The sequence below is a fragment of the Cupressus sempervirens genome, chromosome 10, assembly GCF_028749045.1.
Source record: "Cupressus sempervirens isolate cs-2001-9-10 chromosome 10, ASM2874904v1, whole genome shotgun sequence".
Classification (NCBI taxonomy): Eukaryota; Viridiplantae; Streptophyta; class Pinopsida; order Cupressales; family Cupressaceae; genus Cupressus; species Cupressus sempervirens.
The window spans coordinates 494,007,854-494,026,591 of NC_143127.1; positions in this window are offsets into that span (position 1 = coordinate 494,007,854).

Below are 18,738 nucleotides of genomic sequence, written 5' to 3' on the forward strand. Positions count from 1 at the left end.
AAAGAAAATCACTCAGCATCCAAGTCACTTGGCAACCAAAGGATTCACTTGGCATCCAAAGAATTTACTCAGGAACTAAAGGAACTTGGTAGCAACTAAGAATGACTCTATATCCAAAGAGTTCACTCGAAAACCAAAGGAACTTGGCAACAACTAAGAACTTAATAGTCACTTGCAGAAAAAGAAAAAGTGTAGGATTGCAAGGAAACCTAGGATGCTCCTACATCAGACAAACATTTTTTATTGTAGTGAAGAATTTGTGGGCACCATCTCCACCATAGCATTAGCTCTAACCAAGGGTTTTTGTGAGACCAAAATCTAAGTGTTATGGATGTTTTAATTGTCTTATGAGTTATTTAATTTATATTTTAGCTACATCATATTAGTGATGAAACATACATTATCAGTGAACTATGATTGATACTATATCTTTATGGTAGAAATTTTGAATTTGTTTAAATCAACTAGTATTGATTCACCCTCCCTCTCAGTACCTAACCTTTCCAATTAAAAATTGGTATAAACTCTTAATTCTCTAGAGGGAAAGCATAATAGCTTGAGAGTAGATATGAGATTATGGAAAGGTGCATGAAAGAAAATAATTTGGAAAAATCCCTAGATGGAGCCCTAGCAAAAATTAATTACCTAAAGTAAAAGTTTAGACATCATTCACCAAAAGGAAAGAACTATTAGAATGATTGTCGATAAGCTTGAAAAATCTTAAGGAACTATCAAGAAAGAGTACAAATTATGAAGCAGCTAATGAATTAGTAGAAGATCTGATGAAAAAAACATAAAACCTAAATGAATCTCAAAAGGAACTTGCATGTCAAGCCCTAAGGATGACTGAAATACTCAAAAGAATGAAGACTTTCTAGGAAGAAAAGAAAATCATTTAAGTCAATTAGAAAAATACAAGAAAAATAATCAAAGACAAAGATGCCATTATGATCATGCTATGTTGAAATAGGAAAATAATAGATTGAATGAATATATGAATGAAAAAAATGAAGAAAATAGAAATATGCTCACTTAGAATGATAATATGAGAAAAGACCTTAAAAACCTAAAGAACTATGAGAATTGAGGAGGATAATAAAAGACTCACCAAGTTTGACCTAAGTATGAAAATTAGATGAATAGTTGAAAAGTCGAAGAATACTTGGAGATATAATTGGACTTGAATACACTAGTAGAAAAAAATTTGAAATTACTTAACCATCCTAATTAGTATTTGAGGATCCATTGCATAAATTTAAGGAATTTGACCACATGAAAGATAAGAAACCTACAAAACCTACTTGTTAAAAATATGGAAAGCTTGGTCATACATCAACTATTTGGAGAAGAAGACCAGTCAATATTCTAAGAAGCACACCTTTCTGTGGATATTGTTACTATAAGAATTTTCCTTAGGGAAAAATCACCGAAGACCAAGAAGCACAATAACTAGCAAAAAATAGACCAACAAAGTATGATAAAAATAACAATATGATATTCAATTGATTGTATAGTATACTATAGGTGCCTACATATAAAGGTCTCTATGATGTATCTAGAATGTCTAAGAGTTAGCAATATGATAATCCTCACAACTAAGCACATGTCCACCAAGAATGGGTTATCCTCCATTAAGAATAGGATTTAGTGCGATGATGAGAGTATAAGCCTACAAAGGTGTGTCACATAAAATAATGTTGTAGACAACATGTGCTTAATTAAGAGTATGAACAACTGTGTTGTCAACATGACAACTTAGTTGATTATGCAAAATCCAGTGTTATAGACACCATGTGCTAAATTGGAGTTGCTTACTCATGCATTGTCAACAAGAAAACTCATATGAGTACGCAAACTCCTAGGTGTCTCACCTAATAAATAATAAAATAATACATTTATCTTAAGTAAACTTAAGTAAAGTGTAAATAATAATTATTTACACTAACACCCCCCTTAAGTGCAACTTAGGGGAATGCACTTAAGCTCACAAAAGCTATGATAAATAATGGGTCCTAGCTACTAGGCCATGTTGGGTACCCAAGTACAAATGCAATGCTGAAATGCAATGAAATCTCTCTGCAAATGGAGAAAGAGGAAAAAGTTCATGGGAAAAATCCTCCTCAAAAAAGAGAGATATGTACAATAGAGAAGAGAAGGATCATGTGACCCCCTTGGTGAAAAATCTCTCACCCTCAAGAGATCTCACAAATGAATATACTTGACCTCTATGAAAGGGATTGGTGAAGATGTCATCTACCTGCTGCTCAGTAGGATAATACTGCAATGCAATGACCTGCTCATGGATCAACTCTCTGATGTAGTGCATATGAACCTCAATATGTTTGGTGTGTTGATGTTGCATTGGATGTTTTTAGATTTCAATAGCACTTTGGTTATCACAATGGATGACTGTGGGTCTGGGTAGATTAAAACCAAACTCCTTCAGAATTTTCTATAGCCAAATAGCCTCTATTGTTGCATAAATAACTCCTCGATACTCAGCCTCAGTTGATGAGAGAACAATGGTTTTTTTCTTTTTACTCTACTGAAAAATGGGTCCAAAAGCAAGATGAAACACATATCCCAAAGTAGACTTGCAAGAATCAAGGTCCCCTGCATAGTCTAGGTTTGTGCAACCCACTAACTAAAGTCTTGTACTAGCTGCATAGTGTATCCAATGTGTATGTGTACCTTGAATATAGTGCAATATTTTCTTGGATGCCTTCCAATGAAGTTCATGTGGCTCTTGCATGAAGCAAGAAACCATACCAACTACCAATGAGATGTTAGGCATGTATGTGTAAAGTAGATAAGGCTTCAAACCAACTGTCTATACAAAGTTGCATCAACAAGTGGAGTGGAACACTTTGTTTCTAATTTAACACCTGAAAGAAAGGGAGTAGGTGTAGCCTTGCAGTCACTCATGCGAAACCAAGCTAGAAGATCAAGAGCATACTTGGGCTATGATAGTGTGATCCCTAATGAAGATTGGTATATCTCTATACCAAGAAAATAATGAAGTAGACCCAAGTTTGTCATCAAAAATCTATCCTACAAAGTAGCCTTAACATTGTTGATGATGGATGTAGTACTTCCTCTAATGATCAAGTCATCCACATAAAGCATAAGGAGAAAATGTGAATCATCCCTCTGAATAATGTAGGCATTTAGACTAGAATGACATTTGGTGAACCCTTTTGAGAGAAAGAATGAATCCATCTTGGCATACCAAGCTCTTGGAAATTGTTTAAGTCCATAGATAGAATTATTCAATTTGCAAGACAAGGTAGCATCTTTTATGAATCCCTGTGGTTGCTCCATATATATCTCCTTATGAAGACCCCCATTCAAAAATGCACTTTTCACATCCATTTGATGAACAACCCATATTTGAGCTAAGCTAATAGCTATTGTCAAGTGAATGGAGTTTATTTTTTCCACTGGTACAAAGGTCTTAGTGTAATCAATGCCAGGTATCTAAGAGAAACCTTTTACAACAAGTCAAGCCTTATGTTTATCAACACTTCCATCTATTGGAAATTTGGTTTGATAGATCCACTTACACTGAACCAATTTTCTTCCCTTAGGAAGAGAGAATAAGTTCCATGTTTCATTTCCCATAAGAGAGTTATACTCTTCCTCCATTACTCTATCCCATTCTAGAACACTTGATGTTGGAATGTCTTAATGGAAAGAATGCTTCTCAGAGGGTGGTGGGGGGTGGGGGGGTGGGGGGGTGGGTGAATCAGAAGTATTAACTTTTTCTACTTTTAAACCCTTAATAACATATAATTGAAATGAACATGCATGCATATAAACATTAAGTAATCATAAGAAACAAATATACATCACCACATGACACTTGAGATTTTGGTAACCGAGAAACTCTCCAGGAATAAGAAAGTAAAACTAGGGTGGGGATGATACCCACAAAATCACTACAGCAATAATGTTTGACCACTTCTGATGGTTTGCCCTGTTAAAGGCCTACCCTGTTAAAGGCTTTACACTGTGTTAATAGTGACCTAGTTAAAAGATTTACAAACACTTTACATGAAGTGTCACCCTATTAAATGATTTAATCACCTATTTAAAGGATCTACAAAATAGCTGTTAAGCTAACCTATCACCATAGGGTCTCCTTTCTAATACAATGGCTAAAGAGTATTAGGTATAATGAACCTGATAGATTACAATCCTTGATTGCTGAATACAGGCACTTGATCTGCTTTCTATGTTCTTGATCCTTTGAGATCTGATATTTGCTCGTATCCCTTGCTTTGTTCTGATCAACTGAATGTCTAACTGCTGCTCTTTTTCCTCTAAGTCTTTTTTACTCTTCACTCTAAAATTTACTATAGTTTTTCCATTCACTCCTTCATTCATCTCTAATATAATGAGATTTTGTCTTCCTTATATAGACATTTGAAGACTTAGGGTTAGATATGGATCTATGATCCATATTGAATCTCTATTTCCCACTCATTCCTTGCACTCTTGTTTTTTATTAGATAAATAGGTTTTACAAAGAATCTGAAACTCGAAAGTTAGTACATAAGAAGGCTGATAATAAGCATGACAACCTAGCCAAAAAAGTAAAAGTTCAAAGGCTAATAATAAGCATTAAGCCCAGCCAAAGGAAAGAGTACTGAGAAAAGACCAGGAAAAGGAAACAAACAAAGCCATGACCAAAAGCCAGAGCAAAAAGCCAAAAGACAGCGATAAACAAGAGAACAGGCAAGAGTTATTCCTCATTATTTCACTCCAGATCATGCATCACCTGAGCAGCCTCAAAGGCCAATTGATTCTCCTCTACTTCCATTTGTTGCACCCTTTGATTCACCTAGTCCTAAGCAGGAGTGGAGTTGTCCTTTGCAGGGTCATCCTCCATTTTGGCCTTGTCCCTGTCATTTCCATCCTCATCATTGTGCATTTCTCTATCTTTGATCTAGCCCATGAGAGAGATGATGTTGTTGTTGATGGAACTTAATAAGGAAAAAATCTAATTTGCAAGGTTGTGATTGTAGTTTTCTAGATTGTGTATCCTCTATTCTACCAGAGTGAGCCTATCAACCACATCTATCTTCCTGTTGGCATCCATTCCTTTCCTTGTTTCCTTGATGTGTTTCACCTGGTCTTTAACCTCCTCAAGCTTGTGGAAAAGCCATTTGATTGATCTGAAATTATCAATCATGCTGTTGCGAGCATTATTTAAGAGGTTCATTCCTGTCTCCCTGGCTCTGTCTGAAATAGCCACAATCGTCGAATCAATTAATTCTTCCAGCCGTTGCTCTTCTTGATTATCCATGAGGATTTGGGGATTCATGGCCTCCCTAAAGATTCCCATTTTGGCTATTTTGACATTGAAGTTGATTCACGCTTTCCTCCTGTTATTGGTCTACACTTCCCCTTTCGCATACCCATCTTTCTCCTCTTTTTGCTCCTCAGGGTGGAGATGGATAGGAGAAAGGGGCAGCATAGACACCTCCTCATATTGAGAGTGCACATCCTCTGGACTCTCCCTCTTGTGCTTCTTCCTTCTAGTGTCCTCCTTTGTTTCCTCCTACATCTCCTTCACAACCTCCTCAGACTTTAGATCCTCCTCTTCTTTGCTACTTCCCTCCTCAACCTTCTCAGCCTACTTCTACCCAAGGTCCCTAGGGCTTTTTCTGCTTGGGGTTATGGGGGGGCAGAATTTTTTGACATGATAAGTCACTGCTTTCCCTGAAGAGGAAATCCCACCTTTCTCAGAACTGAGGCTCTGAATATCATCTGAGTCAGAGGAGTAACTAGAACTTCCACACTCCATTATCTCTATCTAAGGGGGGACATTGCTAATATTTTGAGCTTTGAAGTTCTCATGGATAAGTAGCAACAGTCCCTCATGCAGAGCTGGGTTAGCAATGGGCTTCTTTTTGAAGTTGTCCATCGCCTTACTCATAGAGGTTAACAGATAAAAAGGGAAAGAAATTCTAGCTTTCTTTCAGAAATGATTTAAAATAACAAAGTGGTGGATTCAGGCTCTATCAAACTTTGGGTCCAGAGTGATATACTCAATAACAACTTTTAAAACATACCTCCACCGCTTCTTCATGGAGTCAGGGACATAGTAGGTGTCATTTTTTTTCAATGCCTTCAATTCCTTCTCACTCTCCACAAAATCCTTAACCGCATTGGTTGAGAGCTTCTTATCCCTGAAGAATTTGAAACCCTCGATAAGGATCTTGGTGACAGCCGCAATCACCTCCTCTGTTATTTAGAAATTGATTCCATTCACCTTAATCCTGCCATCTTTCCAAGACCCCACCATACTGTTGGTCACCTCCTAATCAAAATCGTGTAGCTTCATGAGATACTTGGTTACCCCACCCTCATCTAGCTTTTTCCAAACTTTTGGCCTACTTCTCCATTTCTCAAAGTCCCCCACCGGCTCCTATCTGCATCTCTTGCCCACCATCTTTGCACACTACACACCCACTTTACTCATAAGCTCTTCACTGTAAGATTGGAATGGACCACCGAGATTAAGCAAAGAGCAGAGAAAAATAACTCTGTTATCCGCCAGCAAAGAAGTTCCTAGAAGCCAAGTCAATTTTTGGTTTGTGCTAACCCCTATATTCGCCAACCTATCAACAATCGAGTTTGCTTCCTAAAAATTATGGGTGACGTGGAATTTTTTGAATTTGGCAAGGGCCTCTCTAGTCTCATTGATAAGATTTTTAATTGTCCAAGATGGAAATGAGTTGCCATTGATGCACTTAATAATGTTATTCAAGTCCCCTTCCAGACATAAATTGGTGACCCCAATTTCAAAAGCCAGTTTAACAACATTGCACGCGGCGTTGGCTTCTGTAAAATGATTTGTTTGGAAACCCAACGGGAGAGAAAAAGCTACAATACTATCTCCATTTTCATTTCTAACCACACCTCCACTACTTGAGGATCCAGGGTTGCCCTTGGAGGCTCTATCAAAGTTGGCTTTGTGCCAGCCTTCAAGAAGGAGGAGCCACTTGGCTTCTTGTCTTTTTCTCATTTTGTCTTTTACCTTCTCCTTATTCCTACCTCATGTCTCAAAAGCTCCCCCCTTCCTCACAATTTTTTTTTCCTTTATGTTACTGAAGATCTTCCTTCCAACAACCAAACTCAACTCCTCCTTGTCTCTAAAAATCTGATTGTTTCTCTCCTTCCATATGCTCCAAAAAAAATGGGGTAGGAGCCAAGAGCTGATTTCCTTCAAGGCAGACCCATTGAACATACCATGCCATTGGCAGAAAAAGTCTAGGAGGTTGGAAGGAATGCACTAGTTGTGGTCAAGGTCCTAGGTGAAGAAGTCCTAGACTGTCCTAGAGTAAGAGTAATGAACAAACAAGTGAATGCTAGTCTCTGACTCATCTTTGCATAAAACACATCTGCTGGGCATGATATGACCTCTTTTAATGATATTTTCTTGGGTGAGATTTTTTTCCTGAAGTGCTAACCAAAAAAACATGTTGACTTTTGGCGTTAGGCCTGGGAGCTAGGCCTTCAACCAAGGGGGGGACACTTCTGTGCTCCATAAAGCAGAGTACCCAGAGGCAACCAAATAGAACCCATTGGCATTATCACTCCAAACTAGCTCATCCTTGTTGGTGCTGAGGGATAAGGAATTAAGCATGATCACAATTGGTTTAAGGTCCTCTGAGATAATAGAGAGGTCCTTCCATCCCTGTTCAGCCCTGTAGTTGATGTTTTGCTGCCCAAAAAGGTTGATGCAATCATTAGCCCAGACACGATAGCTAGGGTTATTAATAAGGGGGCCCTAAGGAACCCAACAGTCTGTCTAGAGAAGAATTTTCTCCCCATTTCCCAGCTTCTAGGAGACCTTAGAGTTAACCAAATCCCTGGCTTTTAAGAAGTCATTCCAAACAATTGAGCCTCTAGGGATATCCTCACTGAAAAGAGTGAACTGAAAAGAGGGCCTTTTTATATACTTGTTCACTACAGTGTCTCTCCATTCCCCCGTGCTACTAAAGATGCGCCAATTTTACTTTGCTAGGAGGGCCTTGTTGATATGAGTGAGCTTCCTAATTCCTAGACCACCATTGTTTTTAGGGAGACAAACTTTGTCCCAAGAAACAAGGGGGTACCTTTTAATCCTTTCAGTTCCAGTCCATAAAAAATCCCTTTGGATTTTCTCCATCCTCTCGGCGTATTTATTGGGTATGGTAAAAAGGCTCAGGGCATATATTGGTAGGTTTTGAAGGATGGATTTAACTAGTTGACATTTTCCAGCTTGGCTGATAGAGGCTCCTTTCCAGCTAACTAACTTCTTACTAAACCTATCCAAGATGTCGTTCCAGAAGGAATCAAAGGGGGACATGCCCAAGGGGAGACCCAGGTAGGTAGAAGGAAGCTTCCCCACCTGACATCCCAAGATTTTGGAGATTCTCTGTTGTCTTCCCTTCGGAGTGTTGATAAAGAATATAAAACTTTTGTCCCAATTGATGAGCTGCGTTGACCTTCTGGAATAAGTGTTCAAAGTATCTTTCAAAGCCTTGGCCTCCTTGACTGAAGCCTCTCCTCCCATAATGGTATCATCAACAAATTTTTGATGTGTGAAGGGGGTGCATTTGGAAGAAGGTTTAAAGCCTTTGATCCTTCTTTCTTTTTCTTCTCCATGAGTCTGCCAATACATTCCACCAAGATGATGAAGAAAATCAGTGATAGAGGATCCCCCTGACAAAAGCCTCTAGTAGGTTTGAAGAAATCAGAGGGGGATCCATTCACTAAAATAGCTAGCGAGGGTGTGGTGACCAGCTAGGAAATTAGCTTGTAGGATTTGACATCAAAGCAAAAAGCCTTCAACACCAACTCCAAAAAGGACCAATCCACCTAATTGTAAGCTTTAGACATGTCAAGTTTGAGTAACATCCCTTCTCTCTTAGCAGCTTCCATAGAGTGAATCACTTCATGCACCACGATAATTGAATCTAAAATCTATCTGCCTAAGACAAAGCCTAATTTTTGTTGAGAGATAATCTAGGGGAGAAGCTTAAGTAGCCTCAAAGTGAGAACCTTTGAGATGATCTTATAAAATGAGTTGCATAAGCTGATGGGTCTGAACTTATCTAGAGTGTTAGCCCTTGGCACTTTGGGAATAAGAACTAAGAATGTGGATTTGATTTCTTTCAGAATGCTTTTGGCTCCAAAGAACTCCTAAACTGCCTTAACAACATCCTTTATAATAACAGGCTAGTACATTTGGAAAAAGAAGGTAGGAAAACCATCAAGTCTAGGTGATTTATCCATCAGAAGAGAAAAAAGAGCTTCTCTCACTTCAAAATCAGTAGGAATGGCCTAGATCAAATTATTATGGTGTGGTTGGAGGATCTAAGGGATACAAGAGACAATGTCTTCCTAGTCCACCTTAGAGAGAAAAGGATCCGAAGAAAGAAGGGAGGAGAAGAAAGAGACAGCTTCAAGTGAAATATCATCTTCCTTAGTCAGCACACCCTAATCTTTCTTTAGGCCAAAAATCTTGTTGTTAGCTCTATGTTTAAGAGTGGATAAATGGAAGAACTTTGTGTTTTGGTCTCCTTCCTTGACCCAATTGATTCTAGATATTTTCCTCCAAAATTTTTCCTCCTCACTAATGATGTCATGTAAATCAGACAAGATGGACAATTCTTCATCTCTTCTTGAGGCATCATACCCATTTTCCTGAATGGAGTCTTGGATGAAAGCGAGATTAGAAGAAAGATCCTCTTTCATAGAGAATAAATCACCAAAATATGACTTATTCCAAGCTTTTATCATCCTTTTAACATTACTGAGTTTTCTAGCTACCCTAAACATAGCAGTGGCTTCCACATCTATACTCCACCAGCCCTTAATTCTCTTAAGAAGGTCAGGGTGGGAGGTCCACATTTTCTCAAAATAGAAGGGAGAAGGTCTACAGGGGTCAAAAGGGACAATCAAGAGGGGGATGGGGGAGTGGTCGGAGCCAATTCTAGGCAAAAGAGCTAATTTGCAAGAAGAGGACTACAACCAATCAGGAGAAATGAGGGCTCCATCCAGTCTAACCTGAATACACTCCTTGCCTAAGCGTTTATTGGACTAAGTAAAGTCACCACCCATAAGGTCCAAATCCAAAAAAGCCAAATCATTGATGAAGTTAGAAAGATCATGCTTGCTATCCCAGTCCTGAGGCAGACCACCCTTCTTTTCCTTATCCAGAAGAGGGGTATTGAAATCTCCCATAATGATGCCTTTTTTTAGGTTACTATTTTAAACCAACCCTTCTATTCTAGACTAGTAGGATTTTCTTTCTCTCTTGTTATTGGGGGCATAAATGTTAAGAAAGAACCAAAATTCATTGGAATGAATATTGAACACTTTACAAAATAGAATGTTACCTACATTGGAAACCGATTCCACCCTGAAAAGATTTGACTTGTATAAAGTTAGCAGGCCCGCAGAGGCTCCATTAGAATTCGAAGCCTCACTGCTCATCATGTTACTGAACTCTATGTTTCTTAAAGAATCCTTTTTCATTTTTGTTTCTTGGATCATCAAAATATCTAGTCTCTGGTCTCTAATCAAATTCCTAATGATTTCCTATTTATGGGTGCCATTTAGGCCCCTAATATTCCATGAGATGATCTTCATTTTTTACTCTTAGAAAAGTCCTTCAGGGTGCTTTGGCACCCATTTGCCAAACACCTTCTGGTCTCCTCTTCTCTGGACTCCCTTTCTGATTTCCTACCTGCTTTGGTTGTAGAGCCCATATTTGGTTTGCAACTGGTGCTGGTCACCGTTGGAGAAGCCTTGGATGGATCTCTGATTTGGTTCTTCCTAAGTTTCTCTCCCTTCTTTTCGAACTTCAAGGATCTAGAAGCCTTATTAGCATTCCTTGGGGTGCTCTAAAGATCAACCCTTTGGTCCTGATTTTTCACCAAGTCCTCCTTATTTCCTATTTTGGTCGCTACATCTCTGGTGGAGATCAAGTTTTCCTTTGGGTCCTAGAAGATGATAATTTCCTTATTTTCTCTTTCCTTGATCTCTTCCATGGAGCCCAGAATCATCTATTCCTCAGTGGGGAGATGGTCCAAACCAGCCTCCTAAATACCTTTCTGCAAGACATCCTTAACTTCCTCTTCTCTAGGATTGAGGGTCCTTTCCTTGACCTGATCATCCCCTAATAGCTGGGGTTTGGTTAAAGGTAGAGAGGAACTAGGTCCAGACTTGAGTAGTTCTCCTTCTTTACTTGTCTTTCCCTGAAGTTCTAGGTTTGTCCTCTTTGGGGATTAAACTACAAACTGGGTCTCCAAAGATAGGTCCTTCTGGCCTTGTGCAGAGGTCTTCTTTTTCCAAATGTTCTTCATCCTCAGTTGAGAAGAAGAAGGGGGATTCTTCTTTCTAGTCATCTTAGATTTTGAGCATTGAAATTCCTTGTGACCAGTTTTTAGATAGTGAAAACACCCAAAAGGAACACTTTCAAAGTCTAGCTGCTAGATATGGGTGCCAAGTTTGGACTAAAAAAAAAACTACTTCGGGCATATCCTCCCCTTCCCTCACTCCAACGCAGATCCTCACATAAGTTAGCCTACTCTTCGAAGCAGTGATTGGGTCAATGGAGAGAAGCTCTCCAAAAGAGCTGGCCACTCCCTTGAAGACATCCTCATTCCAGAACTCCAATGGTAGCTCCGGGAGTCTAACCCATACTGGAGCTTGTTGGAGGAAAGATTCATTTAAGTCCAATTGGTACGACCATCTCTAAAGCATGAGGGTGGCCCTCCCAAAGCTCTAGCAACTTTCACACAGGATGTCAGCCATGTCCTCTTGATAGGTGAACTCAAAAGAGAGAAAACCCTTAGCCATTGCTGTGACACTAACCTGACCTTTCAAGCTCCATTTTTTCAGAGTGTAGGCCCGAACCACATCAATATTTGGTCTTGGTCCAATAAACTTTTTGATGAGCATTGAGGACATGGAGGCAATGCTATGATCAACAATCTTGTCTGGAATAGCGATCGTGCAAGATCCCTTTTCCAGACCTGACACAACCTTAACTGGAGGGAAAGAGGATTTACTTGATGGCTTGACTCCAAAGAGTGAGGCCCAATGCTTTGGGAGATTCCTTGGTATGTCCTTACGTGGGTCCCCATCTCCTGACTCCTCCCCGATGCCTACCTAGATCCCCTCCTATGTGCCTGGTGATCGAGGTCTGTCTCCCTATGAATTCCCACCTATATCTAGATTTGAATTTTGAACTTGTGCTCCTGCTCCCATGACTCTTGCTCCCATGACTCCCGCTCCCATTTTAAATTTATTAACCCTTGGTTGTAAGCACTATAGGCAAGAAGCCCCACTATTTCACCAAGGGTCAATGGAAAAATATTCTCAATTAAGATCCATAGTAGAGAATGGCCCTGTGGGGACTTGAACCTTGGTTGTAGGCCCTACAAGCAAGAAGCCCCACCATATCACCATTTCACTATTCCTTGCACTCTTGTTATTGGTTGCATGCCTTCTCCATTTTTTTCTTATTGGCTACAAGTAGATTGCATAGGAAATACAAAATATTTGATCTTATCACTTAGATCCTTTGAGATTCATCATATGTCAGCCATAAAAATGGTTTACATCTGAATTAGTGAAGTTACAAACTCATATGTGCATTTTGCGTTACTCGGTACCTACTATTTTTTGATGTTCAACACATGTAATAAAACTGTCTCACTCAGCTCTTGTTGTGTTTCTATTTTTCTCGGCATCATTTGTGACTTTGCACTTAAATATCACTTGGCACATGTATCATACTTGTCATTTGAAGTCACTCGGCACTTGATCTTCACTCGACACCTGAAGATCACTCGACACATGTTGTGGCTCGACATACATAGTGTGCTTAGCTCCAATGTAGAGAGTGGTTAAGTGTGTTGGCACTCAAATGTCAAAATCATTCTGAGATGAACAATCTCCCCCTTTGACATGAGTGTCAAAAACACTTAACTAAGAATTATTTATCTGAACTTATGAATACATTCACTAATCTGCTCAGTATATATACAGAGGTTTTTTAAAAACAAACTTGATCAAAATTTTGTAAATTACAATATATACCTCAAAATTATTGTAACTCCTCCTAAGTTGATTGTGCCATTATCTGTGCTGTCTTGGTAACCAAATTTTTGTGCTATATATCATGCTCCCCCATTTATTTTGTCTCCCCCATTCTCTTGTCTCGCCCATTCTCTTTTTAATATCTCCCCCTTTTTGACACTTATGTCAAAGAGTGCTAAGGGTTAAGACCATATTTCACCAAAAATGTGCTATTTACCTCCATAATCATCCTGAGAGCTGCATCCCAATTATGCAAAGAAATTTCCAATGACTTGTGCTAGATGGCAGTCTCTGCAGCAAGGTGAACAAGTCCATCTAAAGTAGAAATATTAGGATCTTTCTTGAGAATAGTTTCAGCATAGACTTGTTCTTTATGGAGTACTTCCAAATGTGGGGTAATGTAGGATTGTAGCTATATTAGTTTGGCTTTGATGGTGGCCTCTTTTACTGTTAACACAACTACTTCTTTCTGGGTGTGAAGCGTTTGATTAAAGTGCTTCTCACTTTGAGCTAGAACTTTAGGTAGTTGCATGCTTGAAATCTTCAGATTCCTATCCAGGCTCATTATTCTTTGGCTTGTCTCCTGTGTGAAGTATGAAAAGTCACATAGCTTGTTGTACAATGAGAATATATTCTCAAGTACCTTTTTCACTTTGTCAAGTGTTTTTTCCAATTCAACCTGGGAAAGTGCAATTTCACTAGATATTTTCTCATTTTCTTTCCCTTGGAATTTCCTTTCAAACCTTTCCATAAGTTTTACATTTTTTTCTTGGTCTTCATTTGTCACCTGGTCAACAATATCTGATAATTTTTCCATTATATGCTTTGACTCATCTGGTGACTACAAACTGAAGGCATCCATAAAGATGTCCTTAATCTCATGTAATGTTTGCTTTTGTTTATACTCCTTCCTAAGTATTTCTTGCCTCTTTCTTCTATTCAATGCTTCCTACACCTCATTGATTTGATCAATGCATATTGTTTTTGACTCAACTTGGCATGACTATCTCCTCATCTAATTGAGGGTCTCCATAGTGAAGCACCCTTGCAACTTTTGTAGAACTTGATCCTGGTGCTAATATTTGCAATGGCATTGCATCATTGCTTGGCTGTTTTGAAGGAGTTCCCAAGGTAGGAAAATTTATCAATGTTTGTATTGCTTCCTGCTCTTTAGAGGTTTCCTCTACTTCCTTCTCCTACTATCTACTACCTTGATCAATTATAGAAATGTTAGGAAGTGCACCTTGTGTTTGTGCTATAGGATCAGATGTAACAATCTATCCTGTTTATTCTACTTCTTTGTCTCTTATTGCACTCAGCTTCTATACTATGGTGTCAACTATTCCTAATGAAACAACTATTTGCATTTGAAGTTGACCACTAGTAGCTGTAGAGATGATGGAAGGTGGTTCTTGTTGATTTACCTTATCTCTAACTGTCTTCTACTAGTTTTTGTAATTCATCCACACTGACCAAGACTGGATCTGTACATAATTTTTCTTGTTGTGTGGATTGGTCAAGGATTCTTTTGAGATCCTTTGTAGTTAAAGGATTGATGTTTTGAGTAGAAGTGTCAAGAACATCCTGGATAGAAGGTGGCAATTGTGTGTCTTGCACCCTCTGGTCTTGTTGCTACTCCTGCTTAGCTATTGCCGTTTCATCTTGTTTTTGTGTCTCCTCCTCCTCACCTATTTCTTTCTCCTCTCCATCTTTCTTTTCTTCTCCCTTATTCTTTTCTTCTCCTTTCTTTTCTTCTTCCTTCTTCTCTTCTTCTCCTTTTTCTATATTCTTTACTTCTTCCTCGTCTTTCTCACTAGGCCTTTCATGTTCTGTGTTTTGTCCCTCAAGGGGATCTTCTTCTCCATCTTTGATAGTAGCCAAGCCATATATCAACTTCCATATTTTTGTTGACTTACTAACAACATTTTCAATCTTGTTTTGTAAGATATCAAAGGCTCTATGCTTTGGTGTGAAATTGCCACTATATTTCTTATTAGCCTTTGTTATTTGACCTCTTGTTAGGTCAAGCATCACCTATGCTAAGGTAGATTCTCTTATCTCCTTTTCAATTTTTAGAAAATGATGCCATTTTTTTTTCAATTATCTCATATAATTCTCTAGGCATGGCATTGTCTAGCTCTAGAGGTGTAGACTTGAATTCAACCATCATGGCATATATTGATTCTTCTATTTTGTTTTGCTCTTCTTTACTTAGCTTGTTGAAATCAATGTTTCCAAACCAGTAAAATCTACATTCTTAAAATTTTCACAAATTTTATCTAAGGCTGATTTGGGAGGATGACTTACCACTCTGAATTGGCTGATATCTTTTGACTTTGTTCTTTCCTCCTCATCAGAATTTGGTTGTGCTACATATCTTCTTCTTTTTCTCGACACTTCACCAGTTTGTTCAATAGCCTTCTTCTTCTATTTTTTCCTTGGCCTTTTGTGAAGATGCCCTTGTGGTATCCCTTGTGACTGGTATTTGTGGCTTGGCTTGAGTTGGCTTAGCACCCTTCTTTGTTTTGGGCTGGGTTGGAGGCTATACTGTTGCCTTTCTTTTCTTTGGCTCAACTTGTGTTGGTGCTTCCTTGGCTTCTTCTTCCTCAACACCTTCCTCCTTGTCTTCACCTAGGCCTTGAGTCAATTCCATTTGGCCTTGCCCTTGTTTATCCTCATAATCATCATCATCATCATCATCATCATCATCTTCTTCTTCTTCTTCTTCTTCTTCTGCTTTAGCCTCAATTCCTTCACCAAATTTCTTCTTAATTTTCTTCACCAATTTATCATTCTTCTTCATTATGGAGGCAGTCTTTAACTCCATATTCACCTTTGACCTTACCACATCATAAGTGCCAAAGTGTGGGGTACTCTTGTCTGTCTCTTCTACCAATAATGCAGTTATTGCTACAGATGCTTCATCTATGTTGATCTCATAACCAAATGGCCTTAGCCATCTCACCCTAGGAAATGCTACTTGGATACAGGTGAAATCAATATCAACTAAGAAGAATATATCATTAGTATGTCTTTCCACTAAGGAAACTAGTATTCTTACCCTTTGCTTCATGGATTTCTTGAAATCCTCAAAATAGCTTGTCATCAGTGTGTCAAAATTGTCTCCCATTTGTTCTATATATTCATTAATTTGGGCTATGATAGTTCTATCATTTCTCCATGTAACTTTTCCAAAAGAGGGAAATTCATTTAGAACATAGAAGAATATACAAACCAAAATTGTGCCAAATTTGCATTGGGCACCCTTTGTCCTTCTTATAGCTGCTAGGTTTTCATTAATCTGTTGTAGTTGTAGTTTTGCAAGATCATAAGTATGAACCTTTTTCACCAATTTGTAGCTTACATCTACTGTAATACATGGCACACTGTTGAGTCTACTAGATTGATAGAATTTATGGGCAATAACTCTAATAGCAAATTCAACGAGAGGATCTTGAATGGTGTGAATTATCATTCCTCTTTTATTCCACTGGGCACCTGTGTTTTTCTCAATAACCTCCTTGGATTCACTTCTCAAGGTCTTGTACCAATCTAGGGTAGGATATCTAGTTACCCTATGAATGATTATTTTCGTGATCTTGATGGGAACATCTTCTAGCCATAGACTACCATCATGAATTTTGCTTAACACAAGTCTGATCCATTCTGTCTTAAATATGGTGGGAAAACTCAAAACTCGTGTTAAACCCTTCCTTTCAAAAATTTTGTATTCATCCTTCAAAACTCCATCTACACACAACTTCTCATAGGCTTCCCTTATTTCCATATCTCCTATGGCTCCTATCTTACAATCATAGCATCTTCTTACGTCCTAAACCATTACAACTTTTAGGGGTATGTGAGAAATGGCTCCGACGGGATCATTCTTGTATGCAACTTCAGGGATGGGATAAAAAATTAGATTGCTTAACCTCATTAGATACTAGCTAGACTTCAAATGACTCTTTGTCATGGGTTTTCTTAGAACTTGAAGCCATTTGTGCAAACTAGGGTTTCCTTTACATAGAAATATGAAACTGCATAGCTAAGCACAAATGAAAATACCTCAAGATTGAAGAAAACACATTGTAAGAGGTTGGAATCTACTTGGAATACTGGATTCTCTACTATGAAGTTGCTCCACTCTCTTTCTCTTCTTTGCTTCTCGTTCTTGATGGTGATAAATGATTAAAATCATGATAATATACCCTATTTCCATCACATTAAATGCTAAACTTCCCGCTTGGCTTCTGAAGTATTTTTAACATTACTTGACTTGCACTACATTTCCACTTCACTCAGCTTCCATTGGAGTTATTTAACTCAGCATTAGCTATCAACTCGGTAGTTGTTAGGAACTCAACATGTATTGGGGGTTTACTTGGCATCTAAGGACAATTTGACAACTTTGTGAGAATCTTCATAGTATGTCTTGGCATCTTTTCTTATGCTTATTTCTTCTTTTCAGTACTTCTTTTTCTTGGGACTAATGTATGATATAACTTTGTATATCAGTCCCAAACACCTCTCTTATGCTTAGTGTGATGAAGCGTGATCACTTAACCCATTAGGTAAAGTGATTCCTTCACTTGATGTGGTTCACTCATCTTTCTTCTTCCAAGTCTTATTCATTTGTCTTCTTATTTTCTCGACATCAATCTTTTATTTTCCTTTGTTGGATTTAATTTTTGGTTCTTTGGACCTTGTAGGACAGTTTCTACTGATATGACCCATTTTCAAGTAGCTGAAACAAGTGGTTTGACTTGGCCACCTGCTATAATTCCCTCTAAAATGTGTCCTTATACAATTTTTAGGAATATGTCCATATTCCTAACAATAATTACAACTATACTTGGTGTTGTAATCCCAATGGTAGTGATTTTTATTCCCTTTTGTTTTTGCTAGTTGATTTGATGTCCTCATAGGCTTTGATCTGCACTCAAATGCTCTATGTCCATACTTCTTACAATTATGACAATGTCCATCTTATCTTTGTGTCCTTGTGACTTTAGACCTGCAATCTTGTGTCATATGTCCTTGCATGTTGCACTTGTGATAGTAACTCTTGCTTTTGGGTGTGTTTGGCTGATTGATTCTTCTACTCCTGCAAACATTAGCAGTATGCCCCTTTTTATTATAGTAATGACAAGTGGGTTTAGAATCCTTACCTTTGTCACTTATTTGATCAACACTCTTTGATGGTTCTCCAACTTTAGTGTTGTTGTATCCAAGTCCTGATGTATCATGGGATGATCTTGGGAATTTCATCAACTATTCAAAGTACTTGATGGCTTCACTTGACTTGTTGAGATTCTTTGCTATCTCTTTTTCTTTGTTAAATTCATTTTGCATCCTCAAAGTAGAGATCTCAATATCTTTCATATTAAGTTCATGATGAAGGTTCATCATTTGGGCAAGTGTATCCATCTGCATGTTTGAGATCATTATTAATTCAATACATTTTTCCTCAAGTTTGTTTGCAAGATTTCTTTTCTCATCTTCCATCATGACTCTATCCTCAACTACTCTTTTCTTTTGTTTAGTGATTCCACATAACATTATGGCCTATGATTCATGTTCCATCTTGAGAGATCTTATCTCTTCTGCTTGAACTTTGTTTTTCTCCATCAGTTC